The 26,033-nt window shown below is 34.0% G+C and overlaps 1 protein-coding gene across 11 annotated transcripts in view; it reads left to right on the top strand.

Annotated features, from left to right (window-relative positions):
- The window catches only part of PGBD1 (piggyBac transposable element derived 1), a 128,403-nt gene that overhangs the window by 3,684 nt on the left and 98,686 nt on the right, over positions 1-26,033 (top strand). For 2 of the 11 annotated variants that reach the window (XR_012481627.1, XM_074265051.1), the window contains exons 1-2: positions 21,997-22,297; positions 22,476-22,646. The exons of 1 other annotated variant lie outside the window; for it this stretch is intronic. The gene's annotated coding sequence lies outside the window, so the exon portion shown is untranslated. Of the gene's footprint in view, positions 1-21,988; positions 22,298-22,321; positions 22,657-22,706; positions 22,732-26,033 lie in introns of those variants that run through there. 8 more of the 11 variants (XM_074265049.1, XM_074265045.1, XM_074265042.1 and 5 more) reach the window with 8 other exon arrangements.

Below are 26,033 nucleotides of genomic sequence, written 5' to 3'. Positions count from 1 at the left end.
TACTCTTTTATGTTTACCTTTTTTGCTTCTCTTGAATTTTCTGTTTAAATGTCAATTTTTTTATTCAGCTCTGGCCTTTTCATTGGGATTGTTTAAAAGTCCTCTATTTTACTTACATGAACTGATGCAAAGCGAAGTAAGCAGAATCAGGAGAATATTGTTCACAGTAACAGCAATAATATACAGTGATTAATTGTGAATGACATAACTATTCTCAGCAATACAGTGATCTAGGACAATTTCAAAGAATTTTTGATGAAAAATGCTACCAAATTTTAGAGAAAGAACTGAGGGAGCCTGAATACAAATCAAACATACTATTTTTCATTTTCTTTATTTTATGTTTTGTTTTTTGGTCCATTTTCTATTACAACATAACTAATATGGAAATGTGTTTTGCATGATTGCACATGTATAACCTAGATAAAATTGTTTACAATTTCAGAAAAAAGGGAAGAGGGGAAAGAAGAAAGAAAAGTTTGGAACTAATATTTTTTTAAAAATCAATGCTAAAATTGTTTTAACATGTTATTGTGAAAAATATTTTTAAAAAAGAAAGTCCTCTATTTCTAATTTTTTTCTCTCCTGAAGAATTATATTCAGTTTTGCTGGGTAGGTTATTCTTGTTTGTAATCTCAGCTCCTTTGCCCTCTAAAATATGATATTCCAAGTCCTCTGCTTTTTTTTTTTTCTTAAAGGATGGAAGCCACTATTTTGTGGGATCCTGACTGTGGTGCCACTATGTGTTTGGTTTCTTTCTTGCTGCTTGGAGTATTTTCTCTTTGATCTGGGAAATTTGGTTATAATATTCCTGGGAGTTTTCATTTTGGGATCTCTTTTAAGAGATTATCAGTAGATTCTTTCAATCTCTGTTTTACCCTTTTGATAATTATCTTCTTGATAATTTCTGCAAAGATTATATCTGGGTTGTTTCTTTGATAATAACTTTCAGATAGCCTAGTAATTTAAAAAAATCTTTCCTTGATTTATTTCCCAGGTCAGTTATTTTTTCCATGAGATATTTCATATTTTCTTCTATTTTGTCATTCTTTTGATTTTGTTTTATTGTTTCCTGATGTCTCATAGTTTTCACTTACCCAGTTCTAATTTTTAGCAGTATTTTCCCCAAATATATGCAAAGATAATTTTCAACATTTACCTGCGTGAAACCTTGTGTTTCAGTTTTTTTTCTTTCTCCCCACATTACCATACCCAAGAAGCAATCTAATATAGGTTAAACATGTGCACTTCTTCTAAACATATTTCCATATTTGTCATGCTGCACTAAAAAAATCAGATCAAAAGAGAAAAAATGAGAAAGAAAAAAAATACAATCAACCAAACAACAACAAAAATATAAGCAACAACAACAAAAAGGTGAAAATACTATGCTTTGATCCATAGTTCTCTCTCTGGATGTAGAAGGCATTTTCCATCTATTGTAACTGATTCATTGTTGAGAAGAGCCAAGTTCATCACATTTGATCATCACATAATTTTGTTGTTACTGTGTATAATGTTCTCTTGATTCTGCTTACTCCACGCTTTTCTGAAATCAGTCTGCTCATTTTTATAGAATAATATTCCATTATATTCATATACTGTGAATTATTCAGCCATTTGCTAGCTGAGAGTCATCTACTTAATTTCCCATTTCTTGGGGAAATTACAAGAGCTACTACAAAAAGGGCTGCTACAAATATTTTTGTACAAGTGGGTATTTTTTCCTCTTTTATGATCCTTTTTGATGACGCTGTTGCATCAAAGGATATGTACAATTTGATAGCCATGTGGGCATAGTTCCCTATTGCTCTCCAGAATAATTGAATCAGTTCCCAACTCCACCAACAATGCATTAGTGTCTCAGTTTTCCCAAATCCTCTCCATTTATCATTATCTTTTCCTGTCATCTTAGCCAATCTGAGAGGTATGTAGTGATACCTCAAAGTTGTCTTCATTTGCATTTCTCTAATCAATAGTGATTATGTTTTCATGTGACTATAAATGGCTTTGATTTCTTCATCTGAAAATTGTCTGTTCATATACTTTGACCTATCAATTGGGGAATGGCTTACAGTTTTTTAGATAAGTGTCAGTTCTCTATATATCTTAGAAATAAGGTCTTTATCAGAAACACTTGACTACAAATTTCCCCCCCAACTTTCTGCTTCCCTTCTAATCTTGGATGCATTGATTTTGTTTGTGCAAAAACTTTTTTAACTTAATGAAATCACAATTATTCATTTTATATTTCATATTGTCCTCTAGTTCTTCTTTGATCATAAATGCCGCTTTTCTCCACTGATGTGAGAGATGAACTATCCCTTTATTCTCCTAATTTGCTTATAATATCACCCTTTATGTCTAAATCATAAATTAATTTTGAACTTATCTTAGTATAGGGTGTTAGATGTTAGTCTATATCTTGTTCCTAGTAGACTATTTTCCAGTTTTCCCAGAAATTTTTGAAGTCATTGGGTTTATGAAACAGTAGATTACTATAGTCATTGACTTATTCTTGTGAACCTAATCTATTCCACTGATCAACTTCTCTGTTTCTTAGCCAGTACCAAATGGTTTCGATGACCATTGCTTTATAATATAGTTTTAGATTTAGTACAATGAGGCCATTTTTCTTTGTAATTTTTTTCATTACTTCCCTTTTAATTCTTGACCTTTTATTCTTCCAGATGAATTTTTTTTCTAGTTCTATAAAGTAATTTCTTGGCAGTTTGATTGTTATGGCATTAAATAAATAAATTAATGTGGTCAGTTTTATTATAGTAGCTCAGCATACCCCTGAGCGCTTGATATTCTTCCAATTGTTTTAGATCTAACTTCTGTGAAAAGGGTTTTATATTTGTGTGCATATAGTTTCTGGCTTTGTTTTGGCATGAAGACTCCCAAATATTTTATATTACCTACAGTTATTTTAAATGAGATTTCTGCTTTGCTTTGTTGGTAACCCATAGAATTGCCAATGATTTGTTTGGGTTTATTTTATATCACGCAAATTTGCTGAAGATTATACATTGTTTTTAGTACTTATTTAAAATTGATTCTCTAGATTCTCTAAATGTACCATCATATTCTCTGCAGAGTGATGGTTTTGTTTCCTCATTATCTACTTTCCTTTAATTTTTCTTTAAATCTTTTAATTTCCTTTAATTTTTCTTCTCTTATTGCTAAAACTAACATTTCTAGTATAATATTGGGCTATTGTGGTAATAATGGACAACTCTGTTTTACAATTCTGTTCTTACTGGAAATGTTTGCAGCTTATTCCTATAAAATATAATGCTATTTGATAGATAGTACTTCTCATTTTAAGGAAAACTCTATTTCTATGCTCTTTAGAGTTTTAAAGAAGAAAGGAATGTTCTGTCAAATGCCTTTTGTTCCATCTATTGAGATAATCATATGATTTCTGTTTAGTTATTGATATGGTCAATTATGTTTAATCAGTTAAAATTTAAAAACCATTTGACTTCCAGTTCTTTGTCCTTCACATCCCATCTTTTTGAAGCAGTAAACAGTTTGATATGGGTTGTGTTAAAATTATATGATTTTTAGCATTAAGATTTTATCCATTTTGAATTTATTATGTGACATAATTTTCAGCATAAACTTAATTTCTGCTAGACTCACTTTTCAGTTTGTCAGTTTTTATCAAATAGAAATTAATTTCCTTTTTTAAAATTTATTTTTAAAATTTTATAATTATAATTTTTTTTTGACAGTATATATGCATGAGTAATTTTTTTATAACATTATCCCTTGTATTCATTTTTCCAAATTTTCCCCTCCCTCCCTCTACTCCCTTCCCTAGATGACAGGCAATCCCATACATTTTACATGTGTTACAGTATAACCTAGATATGTGTGTAAATCCAATTTTCTTATTGCATGTTAAGTATTAGATTCTGAAGGTATAAGTAACCTGGGTAGATATACAGTAATGCTAACAATTTACATTCACTTCCCGAAATTCATTTCCTAAGTAATATATATTTTCATATTTATTGAACACTTTTTTAATTTTTTTAATTATAGCTTTTCATATACAAAACATATGCATGGATACTTTTTCAACACTGACCCTTGCAAAAATTTCTGTTTCAACTTTTCTCCTCCTTCCCTCCACCCCTTCCCCTAGGTGGCAGGTAGTACCATACATGTTAACTATGTTAAAGTATATATTAAATACAATATTTGTATACATATTTATACAGTTATCTTGTTGCACAAGAAAGATTGGATTTAGAAAAAAGGTAAAAATAGCCTGAGAAGAAAAAACAAAAATGCAAGCAAACAGTAACAGAAAGAGTGGAAATGTTATGTTGTGGTCCATACTCATTTCCCAGTGTTTTTTCGAAGGGTGTAGCTGGTTCTGTTTACTATAGATCGATTGGAACTGATTTGGATCCTCTCCTTATTGAAGAGAGCCATGTCCATCAGAATTGATCATCATATAGTATTGTTGTTTTAGTGGATAATGATCTCCTGGTTCTGCTCATTTCATTTAGCATCCAAGCCTCTCTGTATTCATCCTGTTGGTCATTTTTTGAAGAACAATAATACTCCATAACATTCATAAACTATAATTTATTCAGCCATTCTCCAATTGGTGGGCATCTCTTCAATTTTCAGTTTCTAGCCACTACAAAAAGGGCTGCCACAAGATTTTTGCACATACAGGTCCTTTTCCCTTCTTTAATATCTCTTTGGGATATAAGCCTGCTAGTAACACTGGATCAAAGAGTATGCACAGATAACTTTTTGAGTATAGTTCCAAATTGTTCTTCAGAATGGTTGGATCCATTCACAATTCCACCAACAATTTTTTCCCCATATCCCCTCCAATTTTCTTCATTATCTTTTCCTGTTATCTTAGCCAATCTGACAGGTGTATAGTGGTATCTCTGAGTTTTCTTAATTTGCATTTCTCTGATCAACAATGATTTGGAACACCTTTTCATATGACTAGAAATAGTTTTAATTTCTTCATCTGAAAATTGTCTGTTCATATCCTTTGACCATTCATCAATTGGAGAATGGCTTGATTTCTTATGAATTAGAGTCAGTTCTCTATATAGTTTGGAGATGAGGCCTTTATCAGAACCTTTAGCTATAAAAATATTTTCCCAGTTTATTGCTTCCCTTCTAATCCTGTTCACATTAGTTTTATTTATACTGTTAGGATTCTTACAAGGTACTTATGCACTTAGTTCAAACCTTTAAAGGAGTTCACTCATTGGTCCACATATGAGATTCACACCTCTAAAGAGAGCATACTTTTAAGGAGCGCCAACAAGCCCAGGGAGTACCCACAAGCCCATTCTCTGGGAGGAAATAAAAGGCCACACTCTGAGAGTCTGGATTCAGAGTCAAGGAGAGGACTTCCTGGGAGACCTTAAGGGAAGCTCAAGAAAATTCAGAGAGCCAGGATTTCAGTGGGGAGATTCAGTCCAGGAGATTCACAAGTCTAAAGGGAAAGCCTACTCATGGACTTCCAGGAGATTCACAACACAGAAGCCCACAAGCCCACTCTCGGAGGTGGAGTCTGATTCATTCTCACATCTACCTTTGTGCTGGCTGGAGACATTCCAACAAGAGCTTTTGGGAATCAAGAAGAGAGATAGGCCTCTACAGAAAACTAGCCAAGTCCCAAGATTTGGAAAGAGACAGTAAAGGACTTTTAATTCTTGGCTGGATTTGGGATTGTAGAACTGAACTGAAAGGAAGGCTGCTTCCATAAACTCCCCAAGAGACCTGCCCTCAAGAGAATAATTATGACTTAGAGAAACAGAACATTACATTGTACAAAAGCTTTTTAACTTAATATAATCAAAATTTTCTATTTTTTGATTAATAATGACCTCTAGTTCATCTTTGGTCATAAATTCCTCTCTCCTCCACAGATTTGAGGAGTAAACTATCCTATGTTCTTCTAATTTATTTATAATCTCATTCTTTATACATAGATCATGAACCCATTTTGATCTTATCTTGGTGTACGGTATTAAGGATGTTGCTCCTAATGCCTAGTTTCTGCCATACTAATTTGCAATTTTCCCAGCAATTTTTGTCAAATAATGAATTCTTATCCCAAAAGCTGCATCTTTGGATTTCTTAAACACTAGATTGCTATAGTTATTGACTATTTTGTCCTGTGAACCTAATCTGATCAACTAGTCTATTTCTTAGCCAATACTAAATGGTTTTGGTGACCGCTGCTTTATAATATAGTTTTATATCTGGTACAGCTAGGCTACCTTCATTTGATTTTTTTTTTCATTAGTTCCCTTGAAATTCTTGACCTTTTGTTCTTCCAGATGAATTTTGTTGTCATTTTTTCTAGGTCTGCAAAAGAGTTTCTTGGGAGTCTGATTGGTATAGCACTAAATAAAGATTAGTTTAGGTAGTATTGTCATATTGTTATATTTGCTCGACCTATCCAGGAGCACTTAATATTTTTCCAATTGTTTAGATCTGACTTTATTTGTGTGGAAAGTGTTTTGTAGTTTTGCTCATATAGTTCCTGATTTTCCCTTGGCAGATAGATTCCCAAATGTTTTATACTATCGACAGTTATTTTAAATGGAATTTCTCTTTGTATCTCTTGCTGTTGGATTTTGTTAGTGATGTATAAAAATGCTGACGATTTATGTGGATTTATTTTGTATCCTGCAACTTTGCTAAAGTTGTGGATTATTTCTAATAGCTTTTTAGTAGAATCTCTGGGGTTTTCTAAGTGTACCATCATATCATCTGCAAAGAGTGATAATTTGGTTTCCTCATTACCCTACTCTAATTCCTTTAAATTTCTTTTTCATCTCTTATTGCTGAAGCTAGTGTTTCTAATACAATATTAAATATTAATGGTGAAAGTGAGCAATCTTGTTTCCACTCCTGATTTTATTGGGAATGGTTCCAGTTTATTACCATTACATATATGATACTTATTGATGGTTTTAAATAGATGTTCTTGACTATTTTAAGGAAAAGTCCATTTATTCCTATACACTCTAGTGTTTTTAATAGGAATAGGTGTTGGATTTTATCAAATGTTTTTTCTGCATCTATTGAGATGATCATATAGTTTTTGTTAATTTGGTTATTGATATAGTCAATTATGCTAATAGTTTTTCTAATATTTCCTAATACCAGCCCTGCATTCCTGATACAAATCCCACTTGGTCATGGTATATTATCCTGGAGATGATTTTCTGTAATTTTTTTACTAAGATTTTATTTAAGATTTTTGCATTGATGTTCATCAGGGAGATTGGTCTATAATTTTCTTTTTCTGTTTTTGTCCTCTCTGGTTTAGGTATTAGTACCATGTCTGTGTCATAAAAGGAATTTGGTAGGACTCCTTTATTCCCTAAATTTTCAGATAATTTCTATAGCATTGGAGTTAATTGTTCTTTAAGTGTTTGGTAGAATTCACATGTAAATACATCTGGTTCTGGGGACATTTTTTAAGGGAGTTGATTAATAGCTTGTTCTATTTCTTTTTCTTTTACTAAAATGGGACTATTTAACCATTTTACTTCTTCCTCTGTTAATCTGGGCAATCTATACTTTTGAAGGTATTCAGCCATTCATTTAAAGTATCAAATTTATTGGCATAAAGTAACTCCTAATTATTGTTCTAATTTCCTCTTCATAAGTAGAAATTTCTCCGTTTTTATTCTTAAGACTAACAATTTGATTTTCCTCTTTCCTTTTTCTAATCAAATTTACCAAGGGTTTATCTATTTTGTTGGTTTTTTCATAAAACTAACTCTTAGTTTTACTTATTAATTCAATAACTTTTTTAATTTCAATTTTTATTGATCTCTCCTTTTATTTTTAGAATTTCAAGTTTAGTGTTTGATTGGGGTTTTTTAATTTGCTCCATGTCTAGCTTTTTTAGTTGTAAGTCTTAATTCATTGATTTTCTCTTTCTCTATTTTATGCAAGTAAACCTCTAGAGATATAAAATTTCCCCTTGTTACCACGTAGTGTTACCACTCCACACATTTTTGTATGACATCTTATTATTGTCATTCTCTTGGGTGAAATTATTGTATCTATGACTTGCTGTTTCACCGAATCATTCTTTAGGATGAGATTATTTAGTTTCCAATTCCTTTTTGGTCTACTTTCCCCTGGCTTTTTATAATGTGATTTTTATTGCATTGTGATCTAAGAAGGATGCATTTACTATTTCTGCCTTTCTGCATTTGAATTTGAGGTCTTTATGTCCTAATATGTGGTCAATTTGTACTCCTTTTTGTCTCCATTTAATTTTCTCCAAAGATCTATCATTCCTAACTTTTCTAGTGTTCTATTTGCCTTTTTAACTTCTTTCTTATTAATTTTGTGGTTTGATTTATGTTCTGAGAGTGGTAGATCTCAACCTTGTACTATCATAGTTTTGCTGTCTATTTCTTCTTACTGCTCTCTTAACTTCTCTTTTAAGATTTTAGTTGCTATACCATTTGGTGCATATATGTTTAGTACTGATATTGCTTCATTATCTGTGCTACCCTTTAGCAAGATATAATGCCCTTCCTTATCTCTTTTAATTAGATCAATTTTTGCTTTTTCTTGTTTTGAGTTCAGGATGGCTACCCCTGTTTTTCTGACTTCACCTGAAGCATAGTAGATTCTGCTCCAGCCTTTTACCTTTACTCCGTGTGTATTGCCCTGCTTCAAGTGTGTTTCCTGTAAACAACATGTTGTAGGATTCTGGCTTTTAATCCAGTCTGCTATCTGCCTCTGCTTTATGGGGGAGTTTATCCCATTCACATTTATGGTTAAAACTACTAATTCTGTATTTCCTGCCATCTTATTATCCCCAAATTATGCTTTTCTCTTTCCTTTCCCCATTACTCCCCTCCCCAGTATTATGAGCACCACTTATCCCACACAGCACTTTCTCTTTAGAATCCCTCCCTCCCCCTTGAAGTCCCTCCTCTTTTCTTAAACCTTTTCTTTACTATTTCTGTATTCCCTTCTATTTGCCCTAACCCTTCCCTTTTTGTTTTTTCCCTCCCATTTTTCAATGAGGTGGGAGAAACCAAATATGTCTAATATTTCCTCTTTGAGCCAAATCTGATGAGAGTAAGATTCACACTATGTTCATCCCCCTTCCTTCTTTCCCTCAGATATAATAGGTTTCCTTTGCCTCTTTGTGAGATGTAGTTTCCCTCTTTTTACCTCCACTTTCCCCTTTTTCTGGTACAATCTCCTTTCCACCTCTAGTTCCCTTTTTATAATTGTAAAACTAAATTATATATGTACTCTTTATGTATACCCATAACAGAAATTAAATACAGTTCTCAAGCATTCTTTTTACCTTTTTATGCTTCTCTTGAGTCCGATATTTGGAGGTCAAACTTTTTGTTTAGCTCTGGTTTTTTCATCAGAAATAAATGGAATTCACCTATTTCCCTGGAAGAAAATGCTCAGTTTGTCTGGGTAAATTATTCTTGGCTGCATACCAAGTTCTTTTGCCTTTCAGAATATCAGATTCCAGACCCTTCGATCCTTTAATCCTGGATGTTGCTAGATTCGGAGTGATCCTTATTGTGGCTCCTCAGTATTTGAATTGTTTTTTCTATTTGCTTATAGTATTTTTTCCTTGGTCTGATAGTTGTGGAATTTAGGCACAATATTTCTTGGAATTTTGATTTTGGGATCTCGGATCTCTTTTAGTAGGTGATCGATGAATTCTTTCAATGTCTAATTTGCCTTCTGTTTCTATAAAATCTGGGCAGTTCTCTTTGATAATTTCCTGAAAAATAGTGTCTAGGATCTTTCTTTCATCATGATTTTCAGGGACTCCAATAATCTTTAGGTTACCTCTCCTGGATCTATTTTCCAGGTCTGTTGTTTTCCCCTTTAGGTATTTTATATTTTTTTCTGTTTTTTCATTTTTTTGGTTTTGCTTGATTGATTCATGGTGTCTCCTTGAGTCATTCATTTCCATTTGTTCAAGTCTTGATTTTTAATAAATCATTTTCTTTATTTACTTTTTTATTTGCTTTTGTATTTGTCCAGTTGAGTTTTTAAATGAATTGTTTTGTTCTACAGATTTTTTTTCCATTTAACCAATTTTTTTAAAGAATTATTTTCTTTTTCCAATTCAAAAATTCTGTTTTTTAGGGAGTTGATTTCTTTATCCACTCTGTCTTTTAATGAATAACTTAACTTATCCCGAACCTCTTGCAAAGCTTTCCTTTGCTTTCCCCATTTTTCTTCTAGCTCTCTTTTAAGATCCTTTTTAAATTTCTTCTATGAGAGCCTTGTGTGATGGGGACTAGCATATTCACCTTTGAATCTAGAGACAAAACTGTTTTTAGTCTCCTCAGGGTTTGAAGTCTGCTCTTTTTCTGAATAGAAGCTATCAATAGTTAGATCCCGCACTGCTTTCAAGCTGCTTCTACAGTCAACAGGATGTTGCAGTGAAGGGCCAGTGGGACAGCACCTACTGACTGCACTGGAATTAGCAGTTATGCTGAAATCAGCAGAAACGGAAAGGCAGCTACTAGGACAGTACTGTGGCTGTGTTGGGATCAACTAATACAGCTGCTTTGATCATGCCTGAGTCACCCTGGTTGCTGGGTAGTGGGTATGCTCAGGTCCTGAGAGAGTCTAGCATTATAGCTTCTATGCTGATCTGATGGCTTGGTGCCAGGGCAAAGTAGCTCACACTGTAGTAGAGTTATCACTGCAAATTTTCCACAGCAGAGACCATCCCCCACTACCCCTGGTCTGCTCAGCCTGAACTGTTTCCTATGCTCTCAATGCCAACTTGCCTGACACTGTGCCTGACCTAGCCGTCCCCGCCCACAAGCAAAAACAGACCTTTTTTTTGACAAATTTCGAAATTATCTTCAGTTGGTAATGTTGTACTCCCAATATTTGTGGTTTCTGAAAGTCAAGCACTAATTCCGAGGCAGAATTTCATTAAAATAGATTGAGGGAAAAGGAGAGTTTAGGAAGATGCATGTGTCCTTTCTGCCATCTTGAACACTGGTTTACTGAGTTCCATTATTTCTGGTTTCTTTTCTAATCTTGGATTATTTAATAGAGATCCATTTGGTCTTTTTGTTAAATTTTTGTAATAATCTATTTCTTTTGTGTTTTCTTAACATATATATGTGCATAGTGGTTTTCTCTTTTCATAATTCTTTTAAAATTATACTTTACATAATAATAATTCTGTAATTCTTTTCTGGCTTTGTTGTACTTTCAGCTTATTCAGTAGCTATTTTCTGTATTTGATTTTTTTGTTCTCTTAATCAATTTGATTAAAGACTTATCAGTATTGCTAAGTCATTTACTATTTCTAGATTCTTTTATATCTAATTTATATATCCCTGATTTTTACAGAAAAACATACTCATTTTGCTTAACATAGAGACACTCTGTTTTTCTGTATTCCTATGCCATAAAAGTTGGGAATAACTTCCTTTAATTATCTTTTGGGCTACATCTTTAAAACTGCCAGACTGGACCATCATTATTATTATCTTTTAAAATTGCATTTATTTATTTTTGCTGAAGCAATTGGAGTTAAGGGACTTACCCAGGGTCACACAGCTAGAAGTGTTACACATGTCTGAGACCAGGTTTGAACTCGGGTCTTTCGGATTTCAAGGTCGGTGCTCTATCCGTTGTGCCACCTAGCTGCCCCGGAACATCATTATTTTAAGAAGAAAATTGCCTAGATATATTCATAGAAGGAGAAAATGTTAAAAGTGGGAGAAAAAAAACTTTTATCAATAAGAAACTCCAAAATAAATTGAATATGTAACTTTAAAACCTAGAAAACCATTATTTTTAAATCATAATTTAAAACCACTAAAATAGAAATCCTAAAAATCAAGGGAGAGATTTTTAAAACAGAAAACCAAAAAAAATTGAAGGGTGGAAATGTTATTAGATAAAGCTAGGAGCTAATTTAAAAGACAATGAGATAAAACCATTTAACTCACTTGTTAAAAAAAAAAAAAAAGGAGGAATGAGATAAAACCATTTAACTCACTTGTTTAAAAAAAAAAAAAAAAAAAAGGAGGAAAAGGAAACTACCAGTATCAAAAATGAAAAAAGAGAATTCAAAACAAATGAAGAAATAATAGAAATTACTAGAAATTCTTTTGTGCAGCAGTAGCTGGCAAAAGTAGTAACTTAAATGAATAATTGAATATTTAGGGAAAAAAATGAAATATCCAAATTAAAAAAGAAAAATAAAAATTAAAAAACCCATTTCTTCAAAGGAAGGAATTGAATAAGTCACTACTATTAAGTAGGTTGAGGGAGAGAGTCTAAATTTTCTGGAGAGAGTCTAAATTTTCTGTCATTGGCTCTAGCCACCACCAATAGTGTTCCCCCATATTAAAAGGTTATCTGTACCCCAACTCCATTTAACCACTTAGTAGGATTAACTTTTACAAAGATGTGGTTTACTTCAAAGATAAAACAAATATACAAACAAACTCTTTAAAATGTAGGGTATAATTTAATTTCTTCCTTCTTAGAAAAGGGAAAGGAATTAGGTTCACTGCTCACTTCACTTTTAAAGCACAATCTGAAGTTCCAAGTTCTGAGTCCCCCTCAGGATTGCATCCCAGGCACATTAACTTCTTAGGGTTTTTCTTCTTAACTGGCTGGCTACATAGCCAACTGGGAGTTCTGTCTCTGAAGTTATGTTTTGAACTCCTAGATACTATGATGATTATATTGCCTGCACAGATAAAACAAAATACAACTCTCTATCTTTATTCTCTGGGGCCAAAGAATAAAAGGAGAGTTGAGAGAAAGAAAAACTTTCCCCCACCCACTAATTCATGGTGCTTTTTCTGTGGGTGAATTGTAACTGTCACTCTCTCCGTACACAAGAAAGAGTACAGAAAAAAGTCTAATACTATCTTAGTTTGACAGTTTTAAAGAGAGGCTGTTCTGAGTATAGTCAGTTGAAGAGAGCTACTCCCACCCACATAGTAGGGGAATGTAGGGTATCTTCTCACAGAAGCACAATGTTCACATGTTAGATGATCTAGATATAAAAATCCCTTTCTTATCTCATGCTCCTTAAAATTTATCTCCTTTTAGTCCTGGTTCAGTTCTCTTAAGTGCCAATAGAAATATCTAAGGGCCAAAAGTGACAATGAGGTGATGCATATATTCCAGTTTGGAGTCAGGAAAACCTGAGTTAGTTCAGGTCTTGCCTCTGACCTATACTAGTTGTATGTTCAATTTTCCAGAGTCCCATACATTTTTGTATAGTTTATTTTTTATTATTCTGATCAAGTATGAAAATTAGAGAAAGAAGATTGCATACAAAACAGCACATCTCTATTATTTAAGGCATTTTATAGTATATTACAAATTTGTTTCAAAATTGTTTTGTTTTACCATGTGTCCCTTTGAATTACCTTCATTCTCATTTAAACATAAATATTTTTTATTTTTATTTCATTAATGATGTTCCGTGTTATGGGCCAGAGCTCTGAACTTGAAACAAGGATTCTTACAAGGTGTTAAATCAGTGGAATTGATAAAGACAATGGTTATCTAGTCTAGCATGGTGCTTAATAGTTCTCTAGTTCAGTACATGTACTTAGTATTTAATATAGTTCTACAAGATACACATCTATGATAATGTTGGACAAACTCAGGCAGAGTCAGAGCCAGAGAACACAAGTGGACTTGGAGGCAGGAGCTAAAATCCTCAGACTCAGAGAGATTCATTTCCATCTTCATCAGTCTCCTAGCTCAGCCCTTTAATGTATTTTGGCCCATTTAATTACCTCAACTACTTATCGGGACTCTTCTTCCTTAACTCTGGAAGGATCCTTCTCATGAACAGCTCTGATTCTTCTTGTAGTTCTTTTTATCTTCTACCCCATGTTCAGGCTCAGAGAGAGAGATAGAAAAAGAGAAAAATGAAGATGGAAAACTGTGAATGGATCCAACCATTCTGGAGACCAGCAATTTGGAACTATGCTCAACAAGTTATCAAACTGTGCATACTCTTTGATCTAGAAGTGTTACTATTGGGCTTATATCTCAAAGAGATCTTAAAGAAGGCAAAGGGACCTGTATGTGCAAAAATGTTTGTGCAGCCTTTTTTGTAGTGGCTAGAAACTGGAAATTGAATGGATGCCCGTCAATTGGAGAATGGCTGAATAAATTGTGGTATATGAATGTTATGGAATATTATTGTTCTCTAAAAAATGACCAGCAGGAAGATTTTAGAAAGGCCTGGAGAGACTTACATGAATTGATGCTGAGTGAAATGAGCAGGACCAGGAAACCATTATATACAACATTATACACAACCATTATATACAACAATACTATGTAATGAGCAAATCTGATGGAAGTGGCTCTCTTCAACAATGAGATGAACCAAATCAGTTCCATTTGTTCAATAATAAATAGAATAGAAATAAAAATAATAAATAGAACCAGCTACACCCAGCTAAAGAATTCTGGGAAATGAATGTGAACCACTACATAGCATTTCCAATCCCTCTGCTTTTTTGTCTCCTTGCATTTTTGATTTCCTTCTCAGGTTAATTTCACATCATTTCAAAATCTGATTCTTCTTGTACAGCAAAATAGCTGTATGGATATGTATACATATATTGTATTTAAAATATACTTTAACATATTTAACATGTATTGGTCTACATATCTGGGGGAGTGGGGTGGGGAGAAGGAGGGGAAAAGTTGGAACAGGAGGTTTTGCAAGGGTCAATGATGAAAAATTCCCCATGCATATATCTTATAAATAAAAAAAACTATAATAAAAATATTTCTCAAATAACTTTAAACTGCTAGTAGGGCTGGTAAGCTTTGTGCCCATTCTCCAAATAAGATGGGTGAAATTTAGATTATTGATTGGTTGGTGGTGGTGAGTAGTTTTTAGTCTTGTCAGATTCTTTATGACCCCATTTGGCATTTTCTTGGAAAAAATACAGGAATAGTTTGCCATTTTCTTCTGCTAATTTTTTTTTTTTAACAGATGAGGAAATTGAAGCAAACGGGGATTAAGTGATTTGCTCAGGGTCACTCACCTACTAGGTGTTGGAGACTTATGAAGATGAGTCTTCCTGATTCCAAGCCCAGTTCTCTATCCCCTGTGGCACTCACCGATCTTATTGATTAATACTGATTAGTGGTTAAAGATTTAATAATTAAAGGAGGAGTAATCATAATTTCTAAGCCTTAGATTTGCATTTATTTTGTATAGGTCTTGGTAGAAAGTTTGCAAGAGATTCTATAGGAGACAGTACACATATTGAGATTGGATTGCCTTTTGAGGGAAATAAAGATGGATACAGGATGATTAAACTTGGCCTAGAGATTTTTTTTCCTAGCCCTAGTTTTTTTAGTGAAGCCTGGTATTTTGGGGACTTTCCAGAGGACTTGATTTCCCTAGGTGTTTTCCCTATTGTTATGGATTCTGGAGAACTCTTTTGCAAGTCAGCATAATATAATCAAGGAATCTGATAAGATCACACATATATTTAAGTACTTCATTTGAATATTGGAATAGTCTCATTTCTCAGTAGTTAGGCTCTAGTAGTTGTGCTCTAGTAATCCCAATGACTGGATTTTATCTAGTATCCAGTCATTTCAGTAGCTTAAACTTCTCTTTCCCTAGGTTACCAATGTCTAATATTGGACTTCCCCAACAATATCCACTCTGACTTTGTCTCTGTTTGAAACTCTACCTTGAGAAACACTGTTCAATCCAAAAAGTTCTTAGTAAGCACTTGCTATGTGCAAATTCTTTGCTAGGTGCCAAAGGGTATGAAGACAAAATGAAAAAATAACCTTCAAATAGCTTATGGTTCAGAGGGAGTTGATATATAAACATGATAACTTGAGAAGGAGGAAGAAGTATTTACACTGATGCATTAGAAAGGGTTTCCAACAGCAGGTTGCAAATGAGCTGAGCTTTGAAGTAAGCTAGGGAAACCAAGGGTACATGTAAGTGGGGAGTGCATTTCTTGCATTGAAGAGAGATGGGAATTCATCTCAGGCTATAGGATAGCTCAAAAAAGATTAAAAAAAAAAAACAAGAGAGGCAGAGGAAAAATGCTTAAAAGAAACAAAGGTGATAGGAACAAAAAAAATTACTGAAGAAAATATCTTTAAAAAATAGAATAGGTCAAATGGTTAAAAGAAAAAAAAGGCACAAAAGTTTACTAAATAGAAGAATTTCTAAAAAGCAGAATTGGCCACATAGAAAAAAAAAAGGTACAAAAATTCACTGAAGAAAAGAACTCCTTAAAAAAAAATAGAATTGGGCAAATGGAAAGGGAAGTAAAAATGCTCTCTGAAGAAAATAATTCCTTAAAAATTAGAATTGCCAGGCCAATTCCAATAGACTTGTGGTGTAGAGAGAGCCATTTGCATTCAGAAAGAGGACTATGGGGACTGAATGTAGATCACAATACAGTATTTTCACTTTTTTCTTGTTTTTTTCTTTTTTCCCCCTCTTTCTCACTTTTTCCCCTGTTTGATCTGATTTTTCATATGCAACATGATAAATGTGGAAATATGTTGAGAAAAATTGGACATGTTTAACCTATTTAAGATTTAAGATTACTTTGCTATCTAGAGGAGGGCAAGAAAGGGAGGGAAAAATTTTGGAACACAAGATTTTACAAGGGTGAATGTTGAAAATTATCTGAATGTATTTTGAAAATAAAAAGCAATTATAAAAATAAATATTAAAAACTAGAATTGGCAAGTGGAAACTAATGATTCTATATTCAAAAGGATGAAAAAACGGGAAAATGAAATATCATATTGTAAAAACCAACTGACCTTGAAAATAGATCAAGGAGAGATCATTTAAGGATTGGACTACCTGAAAGCCTGATCAAAGGAAAAGTCTAGGTTTCATTTTTCAAAATGTTATCAAAGAAAATTGACCTGATTACTAGGACCAGAGGGCAAAATAGAAATTGAATCTGTTGATCCAAGGAAACAATTTAATATGAAAAACAGGGATATGAGGGAGTCATGGAGTCCAGAGAGAAAAGGGAATAGTTTTTTGCAGGTCAGGCCCTTCTGAAAGAGATAAAAAAATGAAAACTTCCAGGAATATTGTAATCAAATTCCAGACATCCAGGGAAAAAAGAAATTATTGCAAATATCCAAAAAGAAATAATTCAAATATCATGGAGCCAGAGTTAGGATAACACAAAATTTAGTAGCCTTCACATTAGAGGATCAGAGAGTTTAAAATGTGATATTGCAGAGGGCAAAGGATTGTAGCCAAGAATCACCTACCCCATAAAAATGAGAATAATCCTTCATGGAGGAAAATGGGTTTTTAATGAAGTAGAGGATTTTTATGAATTCCTGATGAAGGGATCAGAGTTGAATAAAAAATTTGATTTTCAAATACAAGACTCAAGTATAAAAAGGTAAATAGGAAAGGGAAAAAATATAAGGGAGCTATTAACAAGGTTAAACTGTTCCAATATGGGAAGATGATACTTGCAATTGATAAGAACTTTCTCATAATTAGGGCAGTTAGAAGGAGAGAGGACACAGGTATGAGTTGAATATAATGATGATATCTAAAAAAAATAAAATTAAGGGGGGGAGAAAGAAAAATGTACTAGGAGAAAGAGAAAGAGCCAAAAGAAAAAAGGTAAAAAGCTCTTTTACAGTGATGATGAGGGAGGTGATGAGGACCAAAGAGGGAATAATATACACACCCAGTCGGGTATAAAAATCTATGTTCAGGAAACCAGGAGGGAAATGGGATAAGAGAAGTGTGCAGGGGCCAGGGGAGTTAATAAAAGAAAGGGTAGATTGGGAGAAGCAGCACAACACAGTTGAAAATGAAGAGAGTAGGAGAGAAAGATAAGCAGTGGGAAAAAGTAGAATAGAAGGAAATACATAGTAATCATAACTGAAAAATATTTATAGAAAGTTTCTCTTGTAAAGGCTTCATTTCTCAGATATACAGAGAATTGAATTATGTCATTTCCCAATTGATAAATGGTCAGAGGAAATGAACAAGCAATTTTCAGATGATGAAATCAAAGCTGTCTGTAGTTATGAAAAAATGTTCTAAATTTGCTGTTGATTAGAGAAATGCAAATTAAAACAACTCTAAGGTACCACTCATATCTGTTATTTAGGCAAATATTACAGAAAATGAAATTGGCAAATGTTAAATGGGATGTGAGAGAATTGGGACCTTAATGATATTAATGTAATTGAAAACGTGATTCAGTCATTCTGGAGAGTAGTTTGAAACATTACTCAAAGGACTATATATACTATGAATACCTGTTCACCCAGCAGTACCACTACTAGGTCTCTGTCCCAAAAAAGATTTTTTTTAAAGGGAAAGAACCCATATGAACAAAATATAACTGTTCTTTTTGTGGTGGCAAAAAATTGGAACTCAAAGAGATGGAAATCATTTGGGGAATGACTAAACAAATTGTGGTATTATGATTGTGATATAGAATATTATTGTGCAGTAAGAAAAACCTAGAAAGACATGAAGAGTACAAAGTAAAATGAAAAGAACCAGAAGAACAATATACAGAATAACAATATTATATGATGATCAACTGCAAATGACCTAACTATTCTCAGCAATATAATGATCCATGACAATTCTGAAGTCTTAATGAAAAAATATTATTTGCCTCCAGAGAAAGAACTGGTGGAGTCTGAATATAGATCAAAGCATACTTTTTAAACTTCATTTTTCATTTTGTGTGTGTATTTGTGTTTGTGTGTGTGTGTGTGTGTGCATGTGTTGTGGAAGAAGGTTGTTTTTTCTTTCACAGAAAAATATGAAAGTATGTTTTATATTACTGTACATGTATAATCTGTATCAAAATGCTTGCCTTCTCAGTGAGGGAGAGGAAAAGAGAATTTATAACTCAAACATTTGAACAACAAATGTTAAAAATATTTTACATGTTATTGGGAAAAATTATAAAGTATAAAAATTCATTCATATGTGTATTTTTTTAGATTTGATGCAAAAATAAATCATTAAAAATTAAGAAAATATCATATTAGGGTTTTACACAGATGCATGGTATTGCATATTAACTCCAGGCAAAAAAGAAAAAAATATTTTAAATTACAATCTACTGATACTAAATTGACTCAAAGGCATAAATCCTAATACATACTCTTCCAAGTATAATTTTATCTAGTTTAGTTTTTATAGATTTCATAATTAGTAATTAGGTATTCATTATTTATCACTTATAGTGACAACTATAGTCAGACCGTAAACCAGGTAAGTATCTTAGAATTTTAAAGGTCTCTCTTTACCTATAAATGTTCTTATAGTTCCTTCTTTCACAGAGCTGATAAGATTTTTTTGACCTTGCCAAGGTTGAAAATCCAGAGGACCTGCCATTCCCAAATATCTTTACAGACAAATTTTTCCCAAATACTAAGTGAACATCATCATTATTGATTTTCAAGCAAAATGTCACTAATTAAATGGTTAAGATAGGTTTTTTTCACTATAAGGACTAAGGACAAAAACCCTAATAAGTGAAAGTCCAAATTTATCATTACACAGCATTAAAAAAAAAAGTGACAAATTCATCATATTCTAGGTGTCATTTCTCAAAGGAACAGTATTTTTACATGCTGATAAAATCATAATAAAAAATTTAGTGGCCATTTTTAATGGTATTTTGTTTTTCCAAATATATGCAAAGATAGTTTTCAACATTCACTTTTTGCAAAACCTTGTGTTCCAAATTTTTCAACCTCTCTTACCCCCAAATACCAAGCAATCTTATTATATAGGTTAAATATATGCAATTCTTCTGAACATATTTCCATATTCATCATGCTGAGCAAAAAAAAAATTGGCTCAAAAAGGGAAAAACTGCAAGAAAGAGGAAAAAAGACACAAGCAAACAACAATAAAAAGTGAAAATACTATGCTTTGATCTACATTCAGAAGTCTTCATAGTTCTCTGGATGTGGATGGCACTTTCCATTACAAGTCTATTGGAAGTGCTTTGAATTACCTTATTATTGAAAAGAGCCAAATTCATCACAATTGATCATCACATAATCTTGTTACTGTGTACAGAATTCTCTTGGTTCTGCTCACTTCACATAGTATAATTTCTTGTAAGTCTTTCCAGGTTTTTCTGAAATTAGCCTGCTCATTCTTATAAAATAATAATATATTACATTACATTCAAATGCCATAATTTATTCAGCCATTTGCCAAACTTAAGGACATCCACTCAATTTCCAGGTCCTTGCTTTTTTCATATGTGAATCCTTTCCTTTCTTTTATGATTTCCTTGGGATACAGACCCAATAAAGATATTGCTGGATCAAAGGGTATGCAGTTTTATAGCCCTTTGGGCATAGTGCCAAATTGCTCTCCAGAATGGTTGAATTGTTTCACACCTCTATCAGCAATGCATTAATGTCCCAGTTTTCCCACAACCCCTCCAACATTCATCATTATCTTTTCCTGTCACCTTAGCCAATCCAACAGTTGTGGAATTGTTTTCACTTGCATTTTCTGATCAATAGTGATGTAGAGCATCTTTTCATATGACCAGAAATGGCTTTAATTTCTTCATCTGAAAATTGTCTGTTTATATCCTTTGAACATTTATCAATTAGAGAATGGCTTGCATTATTATAAACATTTGAGTCAATTCTATATATATTTTAGAAATGAGGTTTTTTTTTTCAGAAACACTATAATGCAAAAATTTTAAAAACATAACATAAAACATAAAATAATAATTTGGATTTAAAACAAGAAACAAAACATTGCCAGTTAGATGACATCATTCAGAGGAATTCTGATTTTTCTTACATGGAAAAATAATTTCATTTATCCATCACTTTTTATATTCCATACTAGAAGCATTTAGAATCCAATAAAGAGTAATTAAAATCAAGTTGCTCTCAGTGTTTATTGCTTAATATCTTAAGTTTAGAAACTGCAGATCACAAAACTATTGGCTTAGTTTTTCCTGCTTTTGGAATCAGTAGAGATAAAACTTTTAAAATGGCTTCAGTTCTGTTTAAGCCTTTATGAGAAATCTAGTCAGTGAAATCACCTTAACTCCTGGGAAGAGAAAAATGATGATAAAGGAGTCTGAGTTCTATCCCCATGAAAATTTCATAGACTCTTTGGGAGCTGGAACCTCAAAAACCCATAATAAACAGATATTTTAGTCTCAAAAATAAAAACATATTTTAGGTTATAATCCCTACAATACAATAAATTACCAGTTTTCAATGAGAGAATTTCATAGAGAAGGGTTTTGGTTTTTGTTTTGTTTTGCAAGGTTGTAAAGAGTGATGTTATTATTTCTTAAAGCAGTAGGATACTGTCTCTGGGGTTCTTTTATCCCTAAAGAGGGACTTCCTAATTTCACTTCAGGGGTCGCCCTAATGAACAATTAACTCATTTGTTTGTCTAAATTCTATTTTACCTTCTAAAATTTGTAAAATTTCATGAGCAAAGGTACTGTTAGGTTATCAGGGCCATTCATTTAGACAATCTTGGGAGGGCCATTTAAGATTGCTGGAGCTGAACAAGATCAGAATTAAGACTATTCACCCTGTATTTTTTTCCCCCCAAATCAGTCAATATGGACTCCATTTTGGACCAGAAATACTGGTTCCCATAGTGATGACTAACTATTCAAGGTGTAATTGAGGTTCAGACTTAGATGTGACTGGACCTCCCTTTTCTTATCCTTATCTGTAAAATAGAACTAATAGTTGATATTTCCAACTTCACAGGATTGGTGTGAATTATGCAGATGTTAATGTGATTTAGAATTTAGCTTTTATTATTACAATCAAAATGTGCACTTCTCAGAGAGAATTTTGAATTTGCTAGATTGTCTGAAGGACAGGTTTAGACTGTGAGTCAATGCAAGTACGGACGTGGTGGGAAAGGGAAATCATTCTAGGGTGGAGAGATGCGTGTCACAGGCGAACCTGATAGATCACAGTTCCATCTTGTTCGCGGAGCAGCTGCGCGGTGGCCCTAACAAAGAGACTACATCATCCACCTCTCCCAACCGCTGTATTTCAGTTTCGGTGGGCGGCGCCCTAAGGTAGGAGAACAAAGAGTGGGCCCTGAGATTCCTAGAGAGGACTTGGAAGGGCCCTAGCTGGAGAAACAGCCTAAACAGCATGCGCGCTGCCGGGCGCCGGGCAAATCGTAGAAAGGCTAATCTGTGTTGAGCGCCCACTCGTTTTCAGGGTACATCCTCTCGGAAGGTTTGTGGTGAGTGCCCCTAATGGGAATGGGGGAGGGGTCGGGAGGGTGTGCGGTGAAACGCCTTTCCGTCCTTCCTCTTCTTCACTCTTCTCGGGTTTTCCCTTCCCCTACTCCTTTTTATTTTTCTCCCCGTTTTCCCTCTGCGCGCATCGTCCCGCCGCCCTGGTTGCTGGAGAACTTCTAGGAGCGGAGGAAGGCCTTAGGATACCGGCTTTGTGGAATGGTGCCCGTTTCTGGAGCTCATCAAACGCTCTGGCGGTGGTTTCCTCCCTCTGTGAACGAAGCCCAACCCTGATCAGGGCCTGTTCTCCGGATTTGCGCCTGTGATCACTGAAGAACCTCTGAGGATTTCTGGGTAACTAAAGGTGCTGCCTTGGGCATCTCATGGGGCCGAGACTTCCTTGGAATTTCCTTGAGATTTTCTCTCCTAATCTCTAGTGGTAGGAATACAATTTTACACAGTTAGTCTATTTTCTGACCCTCAGAGCCATTTTGACTTAATGGTTACCAGCTATTGTTTATTATAATCCTAGCCGTCTCTGCTTCTCTAACTGGCAATCTTAAAAGGAAAAGTTTTACCATTGGAGGCTCTAGCTACCGGTTTTAGAGAATCGTTGTCTTCCCAAACCCCCACACTCTTCAGGAACACTCCTAGAAACCGGGGGAGGGGGGGAAGGGAGGGAGCACTTTTGTTTTGCCTTCTGGCTTCGTCACTCTTGCACTCCTGCCCTAGAGGGAAGATTTGAATTCAAATCGGATCTCAGACACTAACTGAAATTAAGAGAGATTGGGGAAGGTTTCCTGAAGAAGGTTTCCTTAAAAAAAAAAAAAAAAAAAAAAAGTAGAAAGGTCTGTAGTCTGTAGTCCGAATGTAGGAGGGAGGATGTTGAAGGCTTGAGGGTGTAGTAAAGTCTCAAACACTGGAAAGGTAAGAGGCTAAAGTTATGAAAGGGTTTTGAATGCCAAGTAGAGCATTCTGTATTTGTTTTTGGAAGTAATAGGAAACCAATGGAATATAGGGAGTGGGGGTGGGGATGGCATGGGAAATCTGCATTGTAAGAAAATCACTGTAGTGTTAAATGGAGGATGGATTGGCAGGGAGAGAGATTTGAGGAAGACAAACCCACCAGCAGCCTATTGAAATAATACAGGTAAGTGTGAAGTGACGAGAACCTGAGTAGAGCAAGAGTAGTTTCAGAGGAGAGAAGAGGGCATATATGAGAGGTGATGAAAAAGTGAAATTGACAGGCCTTGGCAACAGCTTTGATATGGGGGTGGGGTATGTGAGAGGTAGTGAAGAATCCAGAATGACTCCCTGATTGTCAGTTTGAAGGACAAAGAGAATGGTGTTGCCCTCTCCATTAATAGGGAAGTAGGGAGATTAGGGAGGAAATAATGATTCCAATTTTGATTAGATTGAATTTTAAGATGTCTGCTGTACATCCAGTTTTAGATGTCTGAAAGGCAGTTGGAGATGACTGTTTGGAGGTCAGCAGAGAGGATGGGGCAAGAAAGGTAGATTTGAGAATCATAAAGATAGGGATAATAATTATATCTGTGGTTGCTGATAACAATAGAGAGAGAAGAGAAGAGAGTCCAGGACAGAAATCCTGATAAACACCTATAGTTAGAAGGTGTGATCAGGAAAGGGAGTCCAGCAAAGGAAATAGGTAAGAAGAGAAACAGGAAAGAGTAGGTATCAAAAACAAACTTGGAGAGAAGAAAGTATCAAGGAGGAGAGAGTGATCAACAATGTGAAAGACTGCAGAGAAAATCTAAGAGAATGAGAAGAGCAGCTCATTGAATTTGGCAACTGAGAGCTCAAATTAGGAAGTTAGAGTCCAGATTGTAAGGTTAAGAAGAGAATGAGAGAGAAAAAAAAGTAGAAGGAGTTGTAACCAAAAAAGATACGAAAAAATAACATAATTAGTAATAATAAAGGGATCAGTTGAGAGATTTATTAAATCAAGAGAGATGTGGACAGGTTTGTATGCAGAAAATGTCGATAGATTGAAACTAAGCAAAAAAGTGGGGATGACAGGGTAATTTGTTGGGAAAGGTAGAAGTGTTTGCACAAGAGGGTAAAAAGTGAAAAAAAAAGTAAGAGCCTTTCATCTTGTGAAATAGAGTGATGGGGGAAACAGTGATAAGACATGTGAATCATTGGAGGTGCAGAAGAGCATAAAAGAAGGAATTAGTGGCTAGTGGCCTCAGCTTTTTTTCCCATGCAAATTATGAGGCAAAGTTCTAAACTGTGAAAATGAAGAACTGTATGGAATTAAATTGATTCAGCCAGGGGTCAAGACAGGGGGAAGAATAGAGAGATCTTAGAGCACCTCTTTGATTTCCTTTATCTCTCTTCACATGGTCACAATCATCATTCACCTTTTGATTGGTTTTCTTGCTTTGTTTACACAGTTATCAAAATAATTTTACCAAAGCAAGATTTGTGTGATTCTCCATTTCTCCATTGTTGGCATTTAAGGGTCTTCACATTCTAGATTTTCCTTGCCTTTTCAGCCATATTTTCTAATCACTCTCTTATTTGAGCTCAATATTGAAGCCAGACTCATTGACTAACTATTCTAGAAAGTCAGCAGTCCATTTCTGTTGCTATGTATTTGCACAAGTAGTGTTAGTACCCAGAATGAGAAGGAATGCTTCCTCATCTTCATTTAGTAGAATAGTGGTTTTTTCATTATGACTCTCTGAGACTTTTTTATTTCCCCATTTGTTAATACTCCTTTTGTCAAGTTTTGAACAAATTATGTTCATTTTTACTTGTGTATGTGATATATTCTGTGAACTCCATCCCTCAGTACAATATAAGCTTCTTGAGACCAAGATTATTTTAGTTTTGTATCCTCAGGGAAAAAAATCTGTTTAATCAGTGAATGAAATTTTAAGAGTGGAAACTTTTCTAATATAATTTATATTGTCAAGGACATAGAAAGTTTAAGCAATTTGTTTTTGGCCACACAGCCATTATGTATTAGTCAGGACTTAAATCCAACTTTTTGTATTTCCGATACATGCTTTTTGTTTTAAAATTAATTTTTATTGCTGTTTTTTTTTTTATATCACCAGGACTTCTCCCAACAGGCTTCCCCCTTCCTCCTCCAAAAAAATATATATTTTAAATAATATTTGATCAATACATTGAAAAAGTCTGAAGTATATACACTGCCCCACACCTGTGGCCCTTCAACTTTTATCAAGGAGAGGATTGGGGTGTCTTCTCTCTTTGGGGCCATGTGTGTAATTTTGCAAAATTAACTTTTAATTGTTTTCTAATGATTGTTTTTTATGTTGCATTCATTGTATAAATATCGTTTTATTGGCTTTACTTCACTCCATATCAGATCCTAGAAATACTTCTATACTTTTCTGTATATATGTAAATTATCATTTGTTATGACACAAAAATATTTTATTATGTTATGTGCCACTATTTGTTTAGTCATCCTCCAATTGATGGGGACCTGTTTGGAAGTCTGATAATGAAATCTAGTAGAATCTAGAAAACTAGTAATGGATTCTCTGGATCAAAGATTATAAACTTTTGGTCGTTTTATTTACATAATTGCAAACTAAAAGACTGTGCCAGTCACAGAGTTCCACAAAAACTGCTCCAGAGTTACTTAGTCAAGTCAATAAACATTTATCAAGCAGTTGCTGTGTATAAGACACCGTGATAAATGCTTAGAGACACAAAAGAATTATTCTGATGGAGTTCAGAATT

Source organism: Sminthopsis crassicaudata, chromosome 4 (assembly GCF_048593235.1).
Source record: "Sminthopsis crassicaudata isolate SCR6 chromosome 4, ASM4859323v1, whole genome shotgun sequence".
Classification (NCBI taxonomy): Eukaryota; Metazoa; Chordata; class Mammalia; order Dasyuromorphia; family Dasyuridae; genus Sminthopsis; species Sminthopsis crassicaudata.
This window is presented reverse-complemented; position numbering and strand designations above follow the sequence as displayed.